The sequence below is a fragment of the Pleurodeles waltl genome, chromosome 4_1 (genome assembly GCF_031143425.1).
Source record: "Pleurodeles waltl isolate 20211129_DDA chromosome 4_1, aPleWal1.hap1.20221129, whole genome shotgun sequence".
Lineage (NCBI taxonomy): Eukaryota > Metazoa > Chordata > Amphibia > Caudata > Salamandridae > Pleurodeles > Pleurodeles waltl.
The window spans coordinates 1,019,821,294-1,019,841,195 of record NC_090442.1 but is presented as its reverse complement, the minus strand read 5'-3'; the positions used below and the strand labels follow the sequence as shown (position 1 = coordinate 1,019,841,195).

Below are 19,902 nucleotides of genomic sequence, written 5' to 3'. Positions count from 1 at the left end.
AATGATAAGGGCCTCACGCTACGAGGACGGGAGAACCCCGTTCTCGAGTGCCTCCGCATACACCTCTAGCAGGTGCGGCGCCAAAAGACCTACGTATTCCTTATAAAAGGCCGGCATGAACCCATACAGCCTAGGGCCCTTGCCTCCCGGCAGACTATGTATAACCCGAATTACATCCTCAACCGTGAATGGAGTGTCTAAGTACTGACTGTGCGTGTTTTCGAGCCAGAGCAGGCTAATGTCGTCAAAGTATTTTGTGTACGCCGTCGCCTGTGGCCCCATCGTGTCAGAATATAGGGAAAAGTAGAAATCAGTCAAGACCCTCCTGACCCCCTTGGTGCCATCATGTTGTACTCCAGCCGAGTCCCCGCCCATGGTCGGTGAAGCATTGCAGCCAGCTTTTAACCAGCCCTCTCCATATTGCCTCACCTTGGCTTCCTTACCCAGGAAGCAAACCTCACGAAGTGCCACTTCTTCATATTGTGTCAGCTTTGCTGTTATTTCAGCCAAAAGGGCACTAGGCATTTCGGCATACATATATTTTTCCAGACTAGAAAGCTGGGCCTCTAGGTCTGCCAATTTGCAATGGATCGCTTTAAGCACACCATGCTGCTTGGCAAGGCATACCCCCCTGATCACTACCTTGAATGCCTCCCATAGGGTGCCATCAGAGGACACCGAACCCTGGTTAACTGCATAGTATTCCGCAAGAGCGGTTTGGACCTCCTCCCTAAGGCTTGATCTCTTAACACACCAGGGGCAGCCACCATGCGAATTTGCAGCGAGGCCCCCCCCCCCCCCGGATCATCAATTCCAATGTAACCAGAGAATGGTCTGACAGAGTGCGGGGCATATGTTCAGTAGATTCCGTCAAGAGCTCTACATCTCTAGTTCCGAGCCATCTATCAATGCGGGACCAGCTATCATGGACGGTATTCATGCATGTTCCTTCTCTGTGCGCACCATGCTTCACCCTCCATAAAGCCACCACAGCACCCTCAGCCATAATGAGGGATAAGGCCTTAGCAGCAGCCACATGTTGCGTCCGGGCCCAACTTTTGCTATTTGCCTCAAAGTCCAATACCATATTAAAATCTCCTCCCCATAACAGGGACCCCAAGCCCAGGGAGTTAACTAGGCGCCATACCTCCCCGAAGAACTCCTGGTCGTCAATGTTGGGACTGTAAACTGATAACAGACTAAACAGCCTGTCTTGCAGTGTTCCCTTCAACATGACATAGCGGCTGTTTGGGTCTGTAAGGGCTTTCTCAGTACGCCACTGCACTCCCTTTCTAAGCAGGATGGCTACCCCTCTCGCATAGCTTGAATATACAGCTACATGGCTCAACCCAATCCAGCCAGCTCTCACCCTAAATTTTGTGGCATTAGTCAAGTGAGTTTTTTGAAGCATGCAAATATCTATTGCATGGTGCTGCATATAAGCTGATACCAGTCTCATCTTATGACCGTCATTCAACCCCCAAACATTCCGTGTCAAACATCTCACAGGAGTCGCAGTTTTAGGAGCCATCGGGGTGCACATCACAACCGCTCCTCAACCTCTCCCATCCATATTTGTATTTAATCAGCTGCGGAGACGGAAAGGTACGGATAGGAAAGAAAAGAGAACATCAGACTTAGTAGCTAGCAATACATCTGCCCTGCCCCACATACTCGGGGCCACTCACCCCCCCCCCCCCCCCCCCCCCCCCCCCAAAATTGGGACCGTCAACCCATCCCACCCCCACCCAAAAACATAACCCATCTCAAAACTACTGCCACCTGATTGGGACTCATCCAACGGGGCGCTGGTGTGACCTTTAGGCTTCCCACCCAGTATAAGTGGGTGGGTAGGAGCCACCAAGAAGTCCAAAGCTCTACGGGACGGCCTACTCAGAAGCACAGAATGCTTACGGGCCTGAGAGGCCACGGGGCAGTCATACAGATGCTCCTCATGTGCTATTGTTCTCAGTCATTGCCACTTAGGTGATTTCCATCCTCCCTTCCTGCCGGCGAACCCTCAGTGGCCATTTTTTGGGGGAATGCCTTATGCAAGTTTTGCTGCCTGGTTCGGATCAGAGAAAACTTGTAATTTGCCTTTATGTTGAACGCGCAACTTAGCCAGGTAAATAAGGGAGTCTTTAGCGCCCGTGTGGCTCAGAGTGTGCTTATCCAGGAGAAACGCCCTGCGGGCCGCGTGCACACCAGGGGTATAGTCAGGGAAGATGCTGAGTTTGTTGTTATATATGATGGGGCAGCGGTCACAGGCAAGGCGGAGTATCGTGTATCTGTCCCTGTAGTTGAGGAGGTGCGCAATGGCAGGATGTGGCAGACTCCCAGGCGGCGGCCCCGGACCCAGCGACCTGTGTGCTCGCTCCACCACCATCACTGGAGAGAGCTCACCCGGGAAGAGCACAGAAAGCATCGTGTCCACATAGTCCTCCATGCGCCTCATTGCGGTCGATTCCGGAAGACCTAAGATGCGGATGTTGTTGCCTTTGGAGCGGGCTTCCAGGTCTTCGTTTTTATTCCTGATGACTTCCAACACTCGCTTCATGTGGAGAAATCGCTTGTTCTCCCCGCACCGACCATCTTCCAAGTCCGAAATGCGGGATTCCGTTGTGCCCAAGGTGGGTATCATGGTCATCTACCCTATCTTTCAGCTGATCTATGCGATTGGTCAGATGATCTAGCTTAGTATCTATGGCCAGGCTGTGCTTGAGCTAGAAACATGGCCTTGACCGAGGACAACTGGGATTCTTCCTTGTGAGGTAATTCGTCCATCGACCTGCCAGCTTGCATGCTCTTTTTTTTTTTGCACTCAAATGTCAGCTTTGATTGTTTGTGGTCCGCCTTCCCCATCGTGGCCGTGTTGTCGGCCTAGCCTCGCAGGTTCCAGTCGGTATCCTGGTGCCCGGGCCAGCCCTAGGCACCCCCAGTTGTCGCCACACAGCTCGGCCAGGCGTCCCCCGCACGGATGGCTGCCAGCAACACGTCGGGCAAGACACCCATTCTTCACATCTGCACGCAGCCTGGCCCAGACGCCACAGCCTCAGTCCCTCACCAAGGCCGGGGGATTGCAGCTCTCCATTCACTCCGGTAGGCAGCACTCAGCAAGGGGAGAAGACCGTTTGCCTTCTAGGCCCTCCCACCACAGTTGCCCCAGACAAGGCCACGGGTCCCGGGGATCAGCCCGATAGGCCCCGTAAGTCAGAGCCGGGCACACCGACAGACGCAAGCGTCTGGTCTCACCCAAGCCGCCAGTTGAAGCATCCAGCGGCAGGGGCCCGATAACCAGCCACCTGCCCCAGCCTCCACCTGCACAGTCCCAGATCTAGCTGCTGTGGCGCGCCCACATGCCGGGACCAGGATCCAGGCCTGTGCTGTCGGCCCAGCCTCGCAGGTTCCAGTCGCCTGACCAGCACCGGGATCCAGAGGCACTGCCGCCCCAGCCAGCCGGTCTGTGCCATAGTCGGGGGGCAGGCAGCAGCCCCAGCTCCGCCCCCTGACTCCACCAGCCCGCGCCGGCCTCCGCTCACCCCGCACGTCCCAAGCGGCCCACCAGGCCTCAGCTGCACCAGGGCGATCGGGCCAGCTCCCGGCCCCTACCACCGAGCAAGCCCACGCCTGCACAGTCGCTCTGCACCCAAAGCATGCTAAATCCAGCACCTCGGGTGGCCGATCTGTGCGGATCTCCGAAGGATTTAGGCCCCTGCCCTGCAGAGCTCACAAGGTGGCGGCCATCTTGCAGGACGGCCAGGCCACACCCAACATTCATAGATGTACTTATCCAACACCGAAGACTTCTTGGGAGTAGTAAACCTCCATACAATTTTATCCAGCGCATGCACATTAGATACCCTTTTGCAAGAAATGAGGCATAGCAAAATTGCCAACTTACATGTTAAAGCCATGTATGATAAATATTGACTGTCTTGCCATGAACTCAGCATACGGAGTACTACAGTAACATCCCAGAGTATTTGGGCTGCGTTGGGAAAGACATTTGAATGCCCCTCAAAACTCTGCAGCCTAGGAAAGTGTTCATCTACCAGAATATCATAAATAGGGATATGACCTGCAGATATTGCTCATCGGAATGCGTTGATTGTATGAAATGCCAGCCCTTAGTCAATTCAGACAAAAAATTGACCACATGGACTACATCCGCACCCATAGGATCAAGATCCCATCGCAGACACCAGCCTGGAGAGAGAGAGAGACGTGTGTGTGTGTGTGTGTATATATATATATATATATATATCTATATCTCGTGCGCATATGTCAGTACCTTTCTGAGGTGTAGAGCTCCATAGTGCAGTGGACCCGGGAAGATCACTGGATAGAGGAAGACTGGAGGCCTACTATCTTGGCCAGATGATGGAGGGAGAATTGTTCCCTGTCCAGCATCTTGCGTAGCTCCCGATAAATGAGAAGCATCTTTTTCTGTGATAATTGAAGGGATTGTCATACAGGGTCTGCTTCGAATCCAAGAAATGAATTTGTTGTGCTGGAAAGAAATCCAATTTCGGAACATTCACGATAAATCCCAGAGGAGATTTTTTTTGTCATCTAGAGTTAGGAGATCAGAGTGGACTTGTCCTGGTGCATTAGAAGAATGCCATTCACAGACACTATAAGCCTGATTCCCCCATGCCTGGAGCCGTTCCATGACCGGCCTCAGTACCTTGGTGAAGCACTGAGGTACTGAGGACAGCCCGAACAAAAGGCATGTGAATTCGAAAATGTGGCTGTCCCGCTCAAACTGCAGGAAACATCTGTGCGGAGTTAAGACCCGTATGGTAAGATAGGCGTCCTTTAGGTCAAGTCTAACCAACCTATCGTTGGATAGCAGTCCTTCCCTGACAAAGTGAATGCCCTTCATGTTGAAGTGACGTTATTCCACCCATTTTCTGAACTCTTTTTCAAATTTATAACTGGTCTGTAACCTTTATCCTTCTTTTCCACCAGAAAAATGTTGCTTATGAATCCCCTGGGGTGAAGGATTAAGTGGGTTATTGCTAATTTTTGTAGAAGCTCTCTCACCTCCTGGTTTACGAACTGCATCCCTCCTTGCGAGAAAACTAGGGGTTAGGGACGATGGTGATGATGGGGCGAGCCTACGATTTTGTATGAAAGCCCCTCACAGTCTGAAGTACCCATGCGCCCCATTTTATTGATGCCCAATTCTGCGTGAACCATTGCAACCTGCTTCCCACCCCTGGTATGGAAGAAAGGATATTGCTTACTGGTTGTGCCACCTAGCATGTTGCTGTCCCCTTGGAAGGCTCCTTTGACTCCATGTCTTCCATGACCTCTAGAGGAGTAGAACGCCTCCGAATTTCTTATGGTCTTGCCACTGGATGGAGTGCCTGGTTTGTTTGTTGGGGTTGGAGTTATTGGCATAGCTGGAGGAGCGCCCCCTACCGCTTTCTGACCCACCAAAAACTTGTTTAAAAACCTATTTAATTGGTTGCTGGGGGTTAATCATGTGACCAGACTTCTTGACGTTCTTGGCCATATGCAAGATTTTGGTAAGTGGCCCCACGATGTCCAGTGCCTTACCCTGATAGGAATGCCAGGAGGAGTGTAGGCCCTTCTTAGGGTCTTTGACAAACCTTGTAGAAAAAACGTGGCCATTTTGGCATCAGTATCTGGGGTGTCTGCTACGTTTTTGGCCAGTAGGGTTTTGGACACTCCGCCCTCAAGCACCCCTGATCTCCTGGTCCATGGGTTTTATGATTTGGCTGGCCACATAGCGCCCTACTTTAGATGCAGGATCCCAGTCCCCTGAGTGAGGATGGTAGATATCCTCCAGGTTCAACCTACCTGGAACCCCTATGGAGTCCTGATCACCCTTCTCATCCAGCCTCGGCTTCTTGATGCCTTCTTCTGGCCGCCAGCGTCTGCGTGTGTCAGGTTCATCACCTGAGCCCCCATAAGGGGTGTCAGAGTCCTCCCCGGCATTCTCATCTGTTCCCTGGTGGGAACAGGAATCTTCTTCAGGGGCATCACCAGACTGAGAATCATTGTATGCCTACAAGGTGTCAAGATGCCTCTTCAAGAAGGCCTGGCAAAGCCTCTCAAAGGTTTCAGAGGGGGAAGAGACTGGTTTGGTATTGGTATCTGGCTTAACTTTTTTTTTCTTTTTTTTTTTTTTTTAACTATTGCCCTTACATGTCCCCTAGAGTTGGCAGGAGGGTCATGCCTCAGGTTTTCCCCCAGCAGGGCAAGTGGGTTGTAGAGAAATTTGGTTTAGCCAGTGCTTGAGGCGTGGAGAAACACTTATACGGCCTGCCTAAATCAAAGGCCTTTGAAAAATGATAATGCTCTGCGGTACACCGCTTATCTGGTGCCTACAGTTACCTCAAACATTGCAGGAGGTGAGCTCTGCTACAAGCGTCGATGTTTTCCTTCACTGACCTAGGAAGGGAAATTGACAGGAAAGTTGAGACGTGTGCTGTGGAATATTAGAAATGTCCAGGGGAGGAGTGCTTTCCTCAGCAAAGAGGAGCTCCCCAGTAGCGAGCACGTCGGGTCAAGGAGGAAAGGGCCAGCGGCAGCGGCCGTACTCCAACAGGCCTTGGAAGCCTGTTAACGCCACACAGTACGCCGCAGTGTGAAGCTAAGGAAGAAAAAAAACCCTGTCCGTCTGGGAAAGCAAATCTCCCAAGTAGACGTGGCAAGCAGAAGCAATAGCCGACACCCAATCAATATGAGCACAGTTTATTAACAACTCACAATTGCACCCAAATATCCAGTCAAGAAAAAGCTCTTATCTGGCTGTTGAGCAACAAAGAAAGAGGAAGTGCTTTTCCTTTATGCTGTAAAACTGGGACTCACTCTATGGTTGTTGTGTTGAACTGTTGCAAAGCCTTGGAGATTTGTAGTCTTTTAAAGGCCAACTCCTCCTTGTCCTCCCCCAGGTGAACCTCTTCTATCCGATTAATTCAAATAATTTTGACCAGGTTTCTGTGTCTACATAACTAAAAACATATTTGGGAAAGTGGAGTTTGGCTTTCCCCTCCATCTGTTCTGTTGAGCTCACTCACCTCTACCATGAACTCTGGGTGCTGGTGTATGTAGGATTTTGAGCTCATGATCTGTTTGTGAACCAGCCCTGCGTTTTGCTTTTCACCTTTCCGAGGCTGAAGCTGCCTTGCATTTCTTTCACATCTGACTTTTTTCCGCTCAGAAGCGTCACTTCTTGTGTTGCACATTAATGTCTGTAGATAATCATCTTTTATGTCCTCCATGCCCAACTTCTTGGTTTCCAACTCTAAGGAAGATAGCAGTTTGCAAAAGATTCTTCTTCATGATCTAGGCAACACAATAGAAAAGGATTTTCATATTGAGGCCCCCCTCTTCCACCTTACTCTTTCTACGGAGGAGTTCTGACTAATATTATTTGACCTGGGACTCTGTTTTCTCCAGCTCAGATTTCCTTGCTTTGTTGCAAGGCTTCTCTCAAAGTACAAGGCATTCATGGCCACTGTTGACACTTGATATAACACCCAAGTTAATCACCATGATCCCAAATAAAAAAATGAAAAATTATTTACAAAAAACGGCCTTAGCACTATTAAGAAAAAATATAATAACTGGTAGAGCTATTTGTAAGTTGTCAGACATTCTCTTGTCCTTATCTGCCTGCTTCAACCAAGTGGACCTGATTACCAAGCCACAGGGCGAAAGGTTATTGTATTAAAGTGAAAGATTATTGTGTTGAAGTGACCTATGGCAGCACGATAAATATATAATTTACCTGTGGGAGATGGCACAAGCAACAATTCTTTCCTTGGAGAAATGATTGCAGTAAATTTGTGATATCGACCAAAACAGCAATACAGTTAAGAAAATAAATGCACATTTTCAAAGAAATTAGAATTAAATTAGTAAAAAGTAGCAAAATTAAGGAAATGGAAAGGAACAAAGATCAGAAAAAATGGACTGGAATGCAGTCGCTAAAAAGTCAGCTTTATTAAAGAAAAGACCAAGAAATGTACTAAACATTCTTAAATGTTGCTAGTTCAATGCCGCAGTACCCGTGTATTTGGCACAGGTGATACTGTCCTTCGTTTCCAGTGGAAGGACCATTACTTCATTCCAGTTTAGTTCTAGGTCCTTAGGAAAATGTCCAGTGACTTCTAGGTCAGTGTATTTCCCTGCAGCTTCCTTTTAACTAATTGCCCTTCTGCACTCTCCAGAGACAGGTGAGTAGTTCCGTAGATTTTAACAGGCAGTGGAAATATCCATATGCAGCTAGTTCTCTCTTCCACTGTGACAGCTTCCTCTATCTTAAACATTCTCCATTTCCAGCTTCATGATAGCATTTCTGTACTGTAAGCAATCTTTCTAGACTGGGTCTGCAAATTCTTTCCCCTATGGGCCAGCAAGAGTCCTGGCGTTTGCAATAGAAGACAGTGAATATTTTGCCTCCCAGCCCTGTCAGGCACATTGGAATTCTTCCAGCTGCATCAGGCAGACTTCGCTTGTTTTCACCAATTCCATGCAATTCTCTCTGAGAGAGTTCACACTTTGGATGTGAGGGATATTCGCAACCTACCCCTATTTTTTGGATGCTTCTCTACTCTTTAGTATAAATATGCGGTTGTGATAGCAGGACTTTACCAACTATATGATGGTAGTGCTGTATTGTGCGTGTGATGCCACTGGGGTTTGGGTGTATGTCTAGAGTGGGCTGTAGTAGTTCAGCATGTAAATAAATCAGTAAATGGATGTGCTGTTGGGCTAGCGATGCTAGGCAACTACATGGCTTTGCTATTTTTGCATGATTGTAACAGAGGGCATGCAATGTATAATGTTGGTGAACAGCCAATATAAAAAAGTTTCATTTAGATGAGTAGGTTCTAAGGGTTTTCATTGATAACATCTAAGAATGTTCATGTCAAAGTATATATGTGCAACTTTGGATGTATGTGAGATGTTTGCATTTCTTTTTTTAGTTCTATATAACATTATACTGTGGGAGAAGGCATACAGTGAAGTGATGGACCTTTTACAATTGTAGATTTGTATTCCACTCCTGGCATTTAATTAAAATTAAGTGTTAGTACTGATTAAATAAATAATTGATACGTGAGCGGTACTTTCACAGAGACACAGACACAGATGGTGGTCCTTGTATTTCCAGTGCTACAAGTATAGAACTTCTTTCTTGTTGGTTCCCATGTTGATTGAGGTCTTTAATTTAAGAAAAAAAAGAGAAACATAGACTATGTAAGCAGTCAAATTTGAGTAGATGAATACTTTTCTCATACCACACTCAGGGACCCTGGCTTCTCCAACCAGTTTGTTCAAACACTGTTGGCTTAACCAGCAATGGCAAATTCATTTTTCCTTAACAAAGACAGATACTGACAAAAGCAGTGACAGAGGAGACTGCCTTAATTCCACAGGCAAATCTACAGGACTCCGTAGGTGAGGATTTTTATCCTGTCTCCACTGATAAGTAACCCAGCGGGGATGGAGCATTACATTTTATCCAGTATTTAAGCAGGATATAGCAATACATGGGTTTTTGACATTCTACATTTCTATTACCCACCTGGTGGGCCTGTCATTTCAGGATACAGCAAAGTAATATATTTTTATGATTTAAATAATTTTTAGCATTTCCTCTGTCAAAGTAAGACTAACACTAAAAATCACAGTGCAGCCCAGTGCAATTTTCTAGAGGAAAACCTCCTTTAGTTACCCTCGACAATCTAATCTCATCTATAAACTTAAAACATTGTAATTTTCCACCAGCATGACAACTCCTCAAGCATCATTTCCTCATTAATTTAGTACTAACAAGGAGTAGTACAGTTAAGAGAAAGGAGCTTCTGATTGAATCTTCTACTTGCCAACTCCTCACCTCTTGAACTACCTAATGGGCCATACTGAATTTAGAAATGTAAAACTGCTGTTCTACATCAGCAGGTGGCCCTACGACTGTTAGGTTCTCATACATCTCCCCGTGTAACCTCATGGAGCTCATATGGGTCTACTTGGCGCTTTTTTGTCATTTCCATTTTTTGCACACCATTTGAAGTTGTTGTTCTCAGGATTTTCCCACCAGAAAGTTTTTTTCTGCAGTTCCTAAATGGACTGTTACTTCCCTGCTATGTTTTTTTCTACAAGAGGTATCCTAAAACCCTGATTCCCAATTTACCATACTGATGAACTTCAGTCTCATCCAAAGATCCCAAAGGAGATTTTTTTGTTGACCCTCACACACCCCGTCAGTGTCATACTTCATCATTGGACCTCATCCTGTTCCCTATAAACCAGGATGGGCTCAACCATTTTCCAGGGAGGACTCCAACAGGGTCTGTTAGTGAAGAAATAAAGACCTAAAGGAGACCCCAGTATCCCTTTATTTTTGGGTGCCTTTAGTATGATTAAAACTTATGTCTGTGGGCGTTTGCAGAGGATAAAGTGTCCTTATACCCTAGTGTTTGTTGGCTTTCGTCAGGACCTTTTTAGATGTCCAGTGAGGTTATTCCTACTTTCTTAATGTCACGTCTTTATATGCCAGAGCCTAGTAGGAGAAGCAGACAACATATAACATAAAATACTTTTGCCCACCCTGTCAGTGTCAAACTTCATCATTGGACCTCATCCTGGTCCCTATAAAACAGGATGGACTCAACCATTTTCCAGGGGGTACTTTGGATGATATCTCCAATGGGGTCTGTTAATGAAGAAATAAAGATCTAAAGGACACCCCAGTATCCCTTTATTTTTGGGTGCCTTTAGTATGATTAAGACTTATGTCTGTAGGTGTTTGCAGAAGATCAGGTGTCCTCACACCCTAGTGTTTGTTGGCTTTCGTCAGGACCTTTGTAAATGTCCTGTGAGGTTATTCCTACTTTCTTAATGTCATGTCTTTATATGCAAGAGCTTTTGTAGGAGAAATAGACAACATATAACATAAAATACATAATCAGGCCTACTTCCCTGTTTGCTTGATGGGCATATAGTAACGTCTGTATTGGGTTGTACATGGTAGGTGGAGGTAATGAGCATTTTGTATGATGTCATTTGATTCAGATATTCATAAAACATACATGAGACATGTTAGAAATGGGGTCTCTAGTTGGCAGTCGGTTTGAACCCTGTCCAAGTAGGGGCCCTCACTCTAGTCAGCATAAGGGGGGATACGCAGCTCAGATAACTCCTGTTCACCTTCTTGGTAGCTTAACACAAACAGTCATCCCAGAGGCAATTTGTAAAGTATTGGTACCAACTTACACAGTAATACAGTGAAAACACCAGAAAAGGACTCCACACCAGTTTAGAAAAATGGCCAATATTTATCTAAATCAAGAAGACCAAAATGACAGAAATCCAACATACACAAGCAAAGAGATGAATTTTTAAAGTAAAATAAAAAGGCTTAGTCCATACAAATGAATGAATGTGTTGTTTTAGCACAAAGTACCTGGTATGCATCAAAACTAAAGCTGCACGGGCAAGTGTGCATCAGAAAAGCAATCGATGTGTCGATTCCTTACGCACAAGTGAGGCCGTGCATCGATACTTTCTCTGCCAGTCAAGCGATGCGTCGGTTCTTTCCTCACAGGGAAGGGATGCGTCGATTTCCGGACAAGCAGCCTCAGGTCTGTGCATTGATGTTAAAGATTTTGATACCCAGGGACGATGCATGGAAATCCGGACGCACTGCAGCGATGAATCTGTGCTGAGTTGGCGATGTGTTGATTTTTCAGCCGGCGGTGTAGGCGCTGGGCCGATTTTTCTTCTGCTTACGTAGCAGTGCATGGATTTTCCCCAGAAGGTTACCACCTTCCATTTCTAAGGGCCCATGGACTGGATTTAACACCCTAAGCAAGTCAGGACTCTTAGCAGAAGAGCCCAGTGCTCTGGCAGATAAAGTCTTTGATGTCCTTGAGACTTCAGAAAAGGGGGCAAGCTCAGTCCAAGCCCTTGGTGAAGCTTCACAAGCAGATTTTCAGAAAGCAAAGTCCAGTCCTTTCCCTCTTAAGCCAGAAGCAGCAGACCAGCAAAGCAATAGGCAGAGTGGCAGGTCCTCCTCAATCATCAATCTCTTCTCCTTGGCAGAGGTTCCTCTTGATCCAGAAGTAATCTAAAGGTCTAGGGTTTTGGGTCCACTACTTTAACTCATTTCTGCCTTTGAAATAGGCAAACTTCAAAGGGAAGTCTCTGTTGTTCATAAGATCCTTCCTTGCCCAGGCCTGTCCCAGACACAGTCCAGGGGTTGAAGACTCCATTGTGTGAGGACAGGCACCGCCCTTATAGGTGCAGATGTCCGCTCCTCCCTCTCCACTCTAGCCCAGGAGACTCATCAGGATATGCAGGACACACCTCAGCTCCCTTTGTGTCACTGTCTAGAGGGAATTCACAAACAGCCCAACTGTCAGTCTGACCTAGATGTGGAGTCCAAAGGCAGGAAGAGGGACAGAATGGTTAAGCCGGAAACTGACCACTTTCTAAAAGTGGCATTTTAAACAAATCTAAAACACAATTCTACCAAAAGATATATTTTTAAATTGAGTTCAGATACCCCAAACTCCACATCTCTATCTGCTCCCAATTGGGAACTGCACTTAAAAGATATTTAAAGGTAGTCCCCATGTTAACCTATGGGAGAGATAGGCCTTGCACTCGTAAACACTGAATTTAGCAGTATTTCAGTATCAGGACACCTAAATCACATCAGTACTTGTCCTACCTTCAAAATACACTGCACCCTGTGGGGTTACATAGGGCCTACCTTATGAGTGACTTACATGTAGTAAAAGGGAAGGTTTGGGCCTCACAAATGGGTACATTTGTCAGGTCGAATTGGCAGTGCAAAACTGCACACACAAACACTGCCGTGGCAGGTCTGAGACATGTTTACAGGGCTACTTGTGTGGGTTGCACATTCAGTGCTGCAGGCCCACTAGTAGCATTTGATTTACAGGCCCTGGGTGCACACAGTGACTTTACTAGGGACTTACAGTAAATCAAAGGTACCAATCAAGGATAAACCAATCACTAATGCTATTAGGGGGCCACCGTGAAGATAGATGTGAGCGAAGTGCTAGGCTAGGCAAGGGAAGTCTGGGCATCACCGGTTGCAGTGATCCCAATGATCCTGTATGCCAGGAGGGGATCTGTCTAAGTTGTTCTGTCTATGAAGGGCAGAAGACTGTGCAGAGCCTAGTGCTGACCACAGTATGCCAGAAAGGGCCACCATGGTATGGACTACTGTGTGGTGATGGCTGGTGCCTTAGCTGGGAGAATAACAGCACCTTCTATGCCAAAAGGAGCTTGAGAACTGTTAGTCTTGGCCCGTAGGTCACCCCGAAGCATTTAATATTTAGTTTGGTTTGTCCCTGTGTACTGAGGAGGATGCCGTCAGTGCAGTGCAACATCACAGGACCCCAGCTGGGAGCATCAGAATCCAATCCCCTATCCAACGCTTTTGGAACACACTACCTACCAGCAGGAGGAGCACCAGAGCTCCTCTTATCACTTCTGAAGCTGGCCACTTATGACCAGGAGAGAGACCGTGTGCAGCCGACTCTCCGAACAGAACCGGAGCAGAGTTGAGTGCCTATGGTCAGGGCACAAGCTGAGACATTGCAAGTCTCTTTGCTGTTAGAGTGGGTAAAACGGATTACAGGCTAGTCGGGCCTCGAGATTCTACTTAGGGTGTTGCGATGCCAGCACACATTTTAGACTATTTTACCAAGCGTTTAATGGTTTCTTGAGTAAAGGCCTACTAGTAAACATTCCCTTTATGCGACTACCAGCGAGTCGAGAATAATGTTATATTACCATTATTTGTAAAGCGCAAAACGTCTCGCTCCCGAAGGAGTATCCCAGCGCTAGGCAAAGAGAAGCAGAGAAAAAGGCAACTCCAGATGTGTGGAAGGCTGTTCCATTAGTAGGGGTCCAGATAGAAAAAGGAGCTACCTCCGTGCCATGTGGTTCATATAGGGTGCGGTCTTAAGAAGGCTTTGCCATTGGATCTCAGGTTTCTAGCGGGTGGTACCAAGAGAACATGGCTCAGAGGTAGGGCAGGCCATTCCCCATAAGAGATTTATGAATGAGACAGAGACTGGAAGCCAGTGCAGGGATCTCAAAGTAGGAGTTGAAGGGGTACCAGCAAGAAATCTACAGACATGGAGGCCACGGTGTTTTGAACTACCTAAAGTTTGGAGAGAAGTGTCTCATTGGCTGCTAGAAGAAGAGCATTGCCATAATCTAGGCGGCTACTGATAAGAGTCTGGACCACAATTCTCCTAGAGCTTTTAGAGGGCCATGAGAAAACCCTTTTGAGTAGTGTGTAATGTGAGGAAGCATGTGTCGCAGATTGAGGTGACTTGATCTTTCATGGATAAATTATTATCCACCAGGGTGCCAAGGGTTTTTTTTGTTTTACAACTATTTTAGGGCTCAGAGCAGTCCCTTACTCTGCAGGTCACCGGTCGTCTTACCAAAGCCTCTGTGCTGTGCCAAAAGAATTTTGGTCTTTCCTCCTTTCATTCGAAGACATTAAAGAGTCATCCAGGCAGCTACCTTACACATGCAGTCTTGATTTAGCTTTAGGTGACTCTGAGTCCTTCCCAAAAGAGATTATCAGTTGGATGTCATTGGCATACAATGTAATATCAAAGCAGTATGCATGAATGATCTTACCAGGCGGGATCACCTAAATGTTAGAAAGGGTAGGACTCAGGGAAGACTCTGTTTGCACTGTTTATCTATGGCAGTCGACCGTGAATTAAGAGTGGAGATTGACAACTTAGGTTCTGTTGGCCAGGAAGTCTTTAAGCCAATCTAAGTCCTTCCTTCGAAGGCCAATCTCATACAGTCTTTGGGTAAGAATAGAATGGTAGACAGTATTGAAGGCGGCTGACAGATCAAGTAAGACTAGCATGGCAGGAACGCCTTTGTCCAGCTGTAATCAAATGGAATTCATTACTGCTAATAGGGTGGTCTTGGTGCTATGAGAAGCCCTAAAACCTGATTGTGAGATTCCAGTATACCATTGTCCTCCAAGTATTTGGAGAGTTGTTTGACAAGGCCTTTCAAAATTTTACTAAGAGGCGGCAAATGAAAGAGAGGCCTATAATTCACACGGTCAGATGGATTTGTGTTAGATTTTTTTTTTAAATAAGGATCACGTAAGCAGATTTCCATACCTGTGGCAACTTTGCCATATCTAACAATAGATTAAGTAGGTCTGTGATACAAGAAATGTCCGGGGAAGCTAGTGAAGAGTCTATATAGGCACAGCAAGGGTCACAAGGAGAACTAGATTTAACCTTCCTCAACATATCCTGCACCTGATCTTGGGCAATTGCCTCAGTGATTCAACTAAGCGGAGTCTGAGCGAGGAAGAGGCTTCTGATTGCACACATTTGAGGAACTACCTATAGCTGTAGGAAAGCTCTCATAGATCCTAGAGATCTTGTCCTCAAAATGGTTGGTGAGTGCATCGCAGAACTCTTGAAGACGGTACTGCTAGCTTACAGGCTCCTGGTTTGGTGAATTTGTAAATAACTTAAAATTCTTTCGTGGAGTTTTCTGCCTGATCGATCCTTCTAATAATGTGGGATTTACAAGGGTCCCTAGTCTTCCTATGATATATACAGAGAACATGTTTAAAGGCCCTTCTATCAGGGAAGGCTTTTGTTCTGTGCCATCTCCTTACTGGGGCATTTATCAATTCCTGAATACCATGGGGCGTGCACTTTGGAAGGTTTGTTCTTAGCACCTTTAATAGCGGCCACTTGATCTAAAGCTTTGATACGGAAATTGTGATAGCTAGAAACTTCATTTTTAGCATTATCAGAATTTAGTATAATTGGGGGACAGAAAGCAGAATGAAAATTCTGGGGATTAATTGGTCTCTTGGGTCTAATCGCATTCTCCCAACCTTTGTAGTCTTGCCGACTATGATCGGCTTGCGAAGATCAAAACTAACAGCATAGTGATCAGTTCAAACTAGATGTATTGGGCTATCAATTTCTAGGAGCTTGGAGTTAGTAAAAAGATGATGTAGGGTGTGTCCTGTGAGTTAGTCCAATAACTCTGTTGCAACCCTAACATTTCCAAGCCTGAAAGGAGCTGGCAGACATCAGGGTCCAATACATTTTCCCTGTGATAATTAAAGTCACTCAGTACTGTGAAATTATCCATTGCCAGCAAATATGGTGCAAGGTACTCAGCTAGCTTGTGACTGAAATCTCTCTTGGGGCATGGTGGATAATAAATGAAAGCCCCTCTCCCATGGGAGACTCCATCTCAAATATACATGTCTCAACCCAGTCTGCAAAAAGTGTGCAAATGAGTGACCTTTAGGGTATCTGAGAAAATTATCACAACACCACCTCCCAATTTATGTTCTCTATCCAGCCTAATCACCTCATATTTGTCAGTAAAGGCAATGGGAATACTTGGTAAAGCCTGAGGATGGAGCCAAGTTTCTTTAATGGAACGGATGTCTGGGTTAAGGGAGGAAAGAAGATCTCATAGCTCCATTGCGTGTTTGGTGATGTATCTGGAATTGCAGTATAAAACTCTGGTAGTTGTAGGGTGTGCCCCTGTGAGGTTGGGTGAAATCGCCTTCACCAGTTCCAGCCAGCTTCCTGAACACTTATTCGCCCCCAAGGCCCCCTCCTACTCATTCCCAGTGCATTCCCCTCTGGTGCAAGAGAAACCACAGCTTGGACAGCAAGAAGGATCTTCTTCATTGATAGGACCTTCTCATTGATAATACAGGCGGAGGTCTTAACCTTCACATAGAGGAGCCTTCCTCCAATTAGACATAGTTCATCCCCAGAGTAAGACGTCCTGTGACTCATGATTGTATCACTGTCTAAAGATGCAGGGGTTCGGGTGTGGATAAGTGCAGACGGGCTTGCCTTTGGTGGACTAGCAGCAGGTCTGTGTTTCATTGTGCCTAAATAGCCCGACTGACTCTTAAAAGCTGAAGGAGCACTAGACTGCACCTATCCAAAGATGGTGGTCATGAAATGGCAACCAGGAAGGAAGGGTTGTAAGCTCATAGCTGTCTGCACAAACAGTAAAACTGGGGTGGATCAGAGAGCAGAGCAAGGAGCCAAAGTACAGTTTCAATAAGGAATGATACAGACGAGGGAAGAAGTGGCCAGAAACTTGTGTAAGCACCCTATATCAAGCCTTGCAAAAGCTGAGTCACTACCCTTCCCCAGTCACAAAAGCAGAATAGCACTCACCAAACAGAATAGAGGTAAAAACAACACTGTCAAAGTTAAGAACAGGAAGAGTAAAAACATTTACAATAGCTATCTATAACATGTATTTTTTTAAAGTACCAATGGCTGCCAAAATTAAATTAAGGAGCCTTGCCTTAGTCCGCTGCCACGACCACATCACAAAGCGCGGGTGGGACAGGTATTTGTTAGCGGAACTCTAGAGCCCCGACCTTAGTGGCAAATGTGTTATTGTGTATATGTCTTTACATTGCTTTGACTGTGTAGAGTTAGGAATCAAACACTTATTTTATATTATAAAAAGTATTTGACTAGACAATGATTTATTTACACTATTGTGCGCTTGTTGACTTATGAGTCATGTTCACTGACCTGTATTCACACTACCTGGGAGCCTGGGACTGTTCGACCATAGCTGCCACTGAGAGTCAAGTGCAGAAGGGGGGACATAAGCCAGTTGCTTAGGATCCATAGGAGGTCGGGCCCCGGGACAGCACGAGTAAAAGGCTTCAATCCCCCACGCTTGGATAGAATAACCCATGCGTGCTGCTTGGCCCTGTGAAAGGGGCTGCAACACCAAGTGTTGCTCTGCTTGAAACCCTTGATTTCCACTGTAACAAGGTTAGGGAAGGAAAATATTAATCTTCTTACCGTGACAACCCAGGGGTTCAAGCTGTACTTGGGTAACCCCAACCCATAGTCCTACTTGTGTCATATAACCACTCAAACTGGGCAGACATCTTCAGGATGTCCAGAATGTTCTGCATCTCTTTAACACTAGACGACTGGGAGGACCTCTCCCCATTTCGCAGTTTTAGGTTAGGTGCTTTGGCTTATATATAATATTCTAAGATCTGTGATAGTTTGCAAGGCTATACTTTTTCACAGGTTCTCAATACCATAGTCTGGGAAAGGAGATATAATCTTCTCCCTCCAACCAAAGGCCTTCATTCAACAAATTTGCTTTGCCTAGAATAGTGTTGCAAAAACCTAGGTCATTGGAATGTGCTAATGAGTGCCCCAGGGGACGGTTATCATACCAAGATACCAATACGATGTCAAGCCACTTATTGATGGCAGAGTGATTTCCCAAGGGTGTCAGTCTTGGAGAATGAATTACAAGTTTAAGCCGAACAAAAACATGCGAAGAAGGAAAGCAAAATATTCTCTAACTCACTCACGGTAACAAGAATTTCACATCTGAAAGCAGGCAAAACAAGCCACAGGAGATCTAGGCAAGGGCCAGCGATTTATTAAATGGTCGTAGGTCTAAGCAATGAGAAATATTTGCGAGTTAATAAAGTGTAAAGCAAATTAGTCATGGTATTGGAATAAGGAATACTGCAAAACTAAAAAAAAAAAATGTAGCTACTTACTAAACCTGCAGGAGTTATTGGAAAATTTACATAGGCTTGTAATTCTGACCTGGGTCAAAGTCCCCCTCCTCGTCCAGGTACTGTTTTTTAAATTATTATTTTAAACAATTGAAAGAAGATCTCTTTGGACATTACCCACTAACACCATTGGTTAGGTTTTTGGTATAATTCGGCATAAACAGCTTGTCAAAAATCAGTGACCTGTTATAACACATCATGTGACAAACAGGATCCTATCCCCGCTCTCGAGTGTGACAGTCGGAAAAGCTGGTACAATCCATTTCACTATGAATGAAATGTAGATTTTATATAGCGCGGGTCTCAAGGGGCTGTCTATGGACTTAGGGAGATTAAGTGATTTGCCCAGAATTTCAATGTTGGGCAGACGCCAAGGATCAAAACCGAGTCTCCAGCTCTAGCACATTCCCACTTGCTTCCTGAGGGCCTTCAGAGCCTGAAGAATCTAAGAGGGTGCTAGTTACACCGGCGCCCAACATCCAAATGTTCCTTGAGAGTGAACCACTGTCTTCGTCATCCACAGCAAGAGAGAAGGTGAAGGAGGTCAGCCCAAGATTTCTCTATTCGAGGCTGGGTCTTGACAAATGATGATGTCTAAAAGTCTTAAGCCAGTGATGCATATTCTGTTCTTGTTAGACACAGGAGCTACAATAAAAGTCATGACATGACACTGCTTTTGCAACCGTACTAGGTAACCATCCGTTGTATGTATTTATGCCTTTGGCTCATGGACGTCTAAAAGGTACCTAAGCCTGCTTCATGCAAAACTTTCTCACTACTCTCACAACTTTTGGCACGGGAAGTCTTCTCCGTTTTAAATCTGCATTCAAAGTGGTCTTTCTGCAAGTTTTCAGCTTGTTGCCATAGTCTCCGTAGATCTTAGCAGTGTTTCCTACACTCGGTTAATACGTTCTTAAGCTTAAAGTGTGGCTAATTTGTTTGCACAGTGATGAGTCCGTTTAGCTGGTGGATCAGAACTCTGTGGAATACCATTAAAAAAAATACAGCAATTAACTTGACAGTCTGCTGAAGCAGAACATAATTGAACCTCTAAATGGTCCTATTCCCTCTGAGGCCCCCATTGTCCCTGTGGCTGAACACAGTGCTGTGGGAAAGACTCATTTGTGTTTACATGAGCTGCCATAATCCTGCAGTTCAGTGAGAAAGGCATCCTGCATATCATTATCAGTGCATGATATACCAGCTCAACAATGTAAGGTTTAGATTTGATAAAAGGACCCCACCAATTGCAAATGTATGAGAGCTACAGA

The 19,902-nt window shown here is 45.8% G+C and overlaps 1 protein-coding gene across 1 annotated transcript in view; it reads left to right on the top strand.

Moving 5' to 3' along the window:
* The window catches only part of FAM3C (FAM3 metabolism regulating signaling molecule C), a 251,437-nt gene that overhangs the window by 116,177 nt on the left and 115,358 nt on the right, over positions 1–19,902 (top strand). The gene's annotated exons all lie outside the window — the stretch shown is intronic.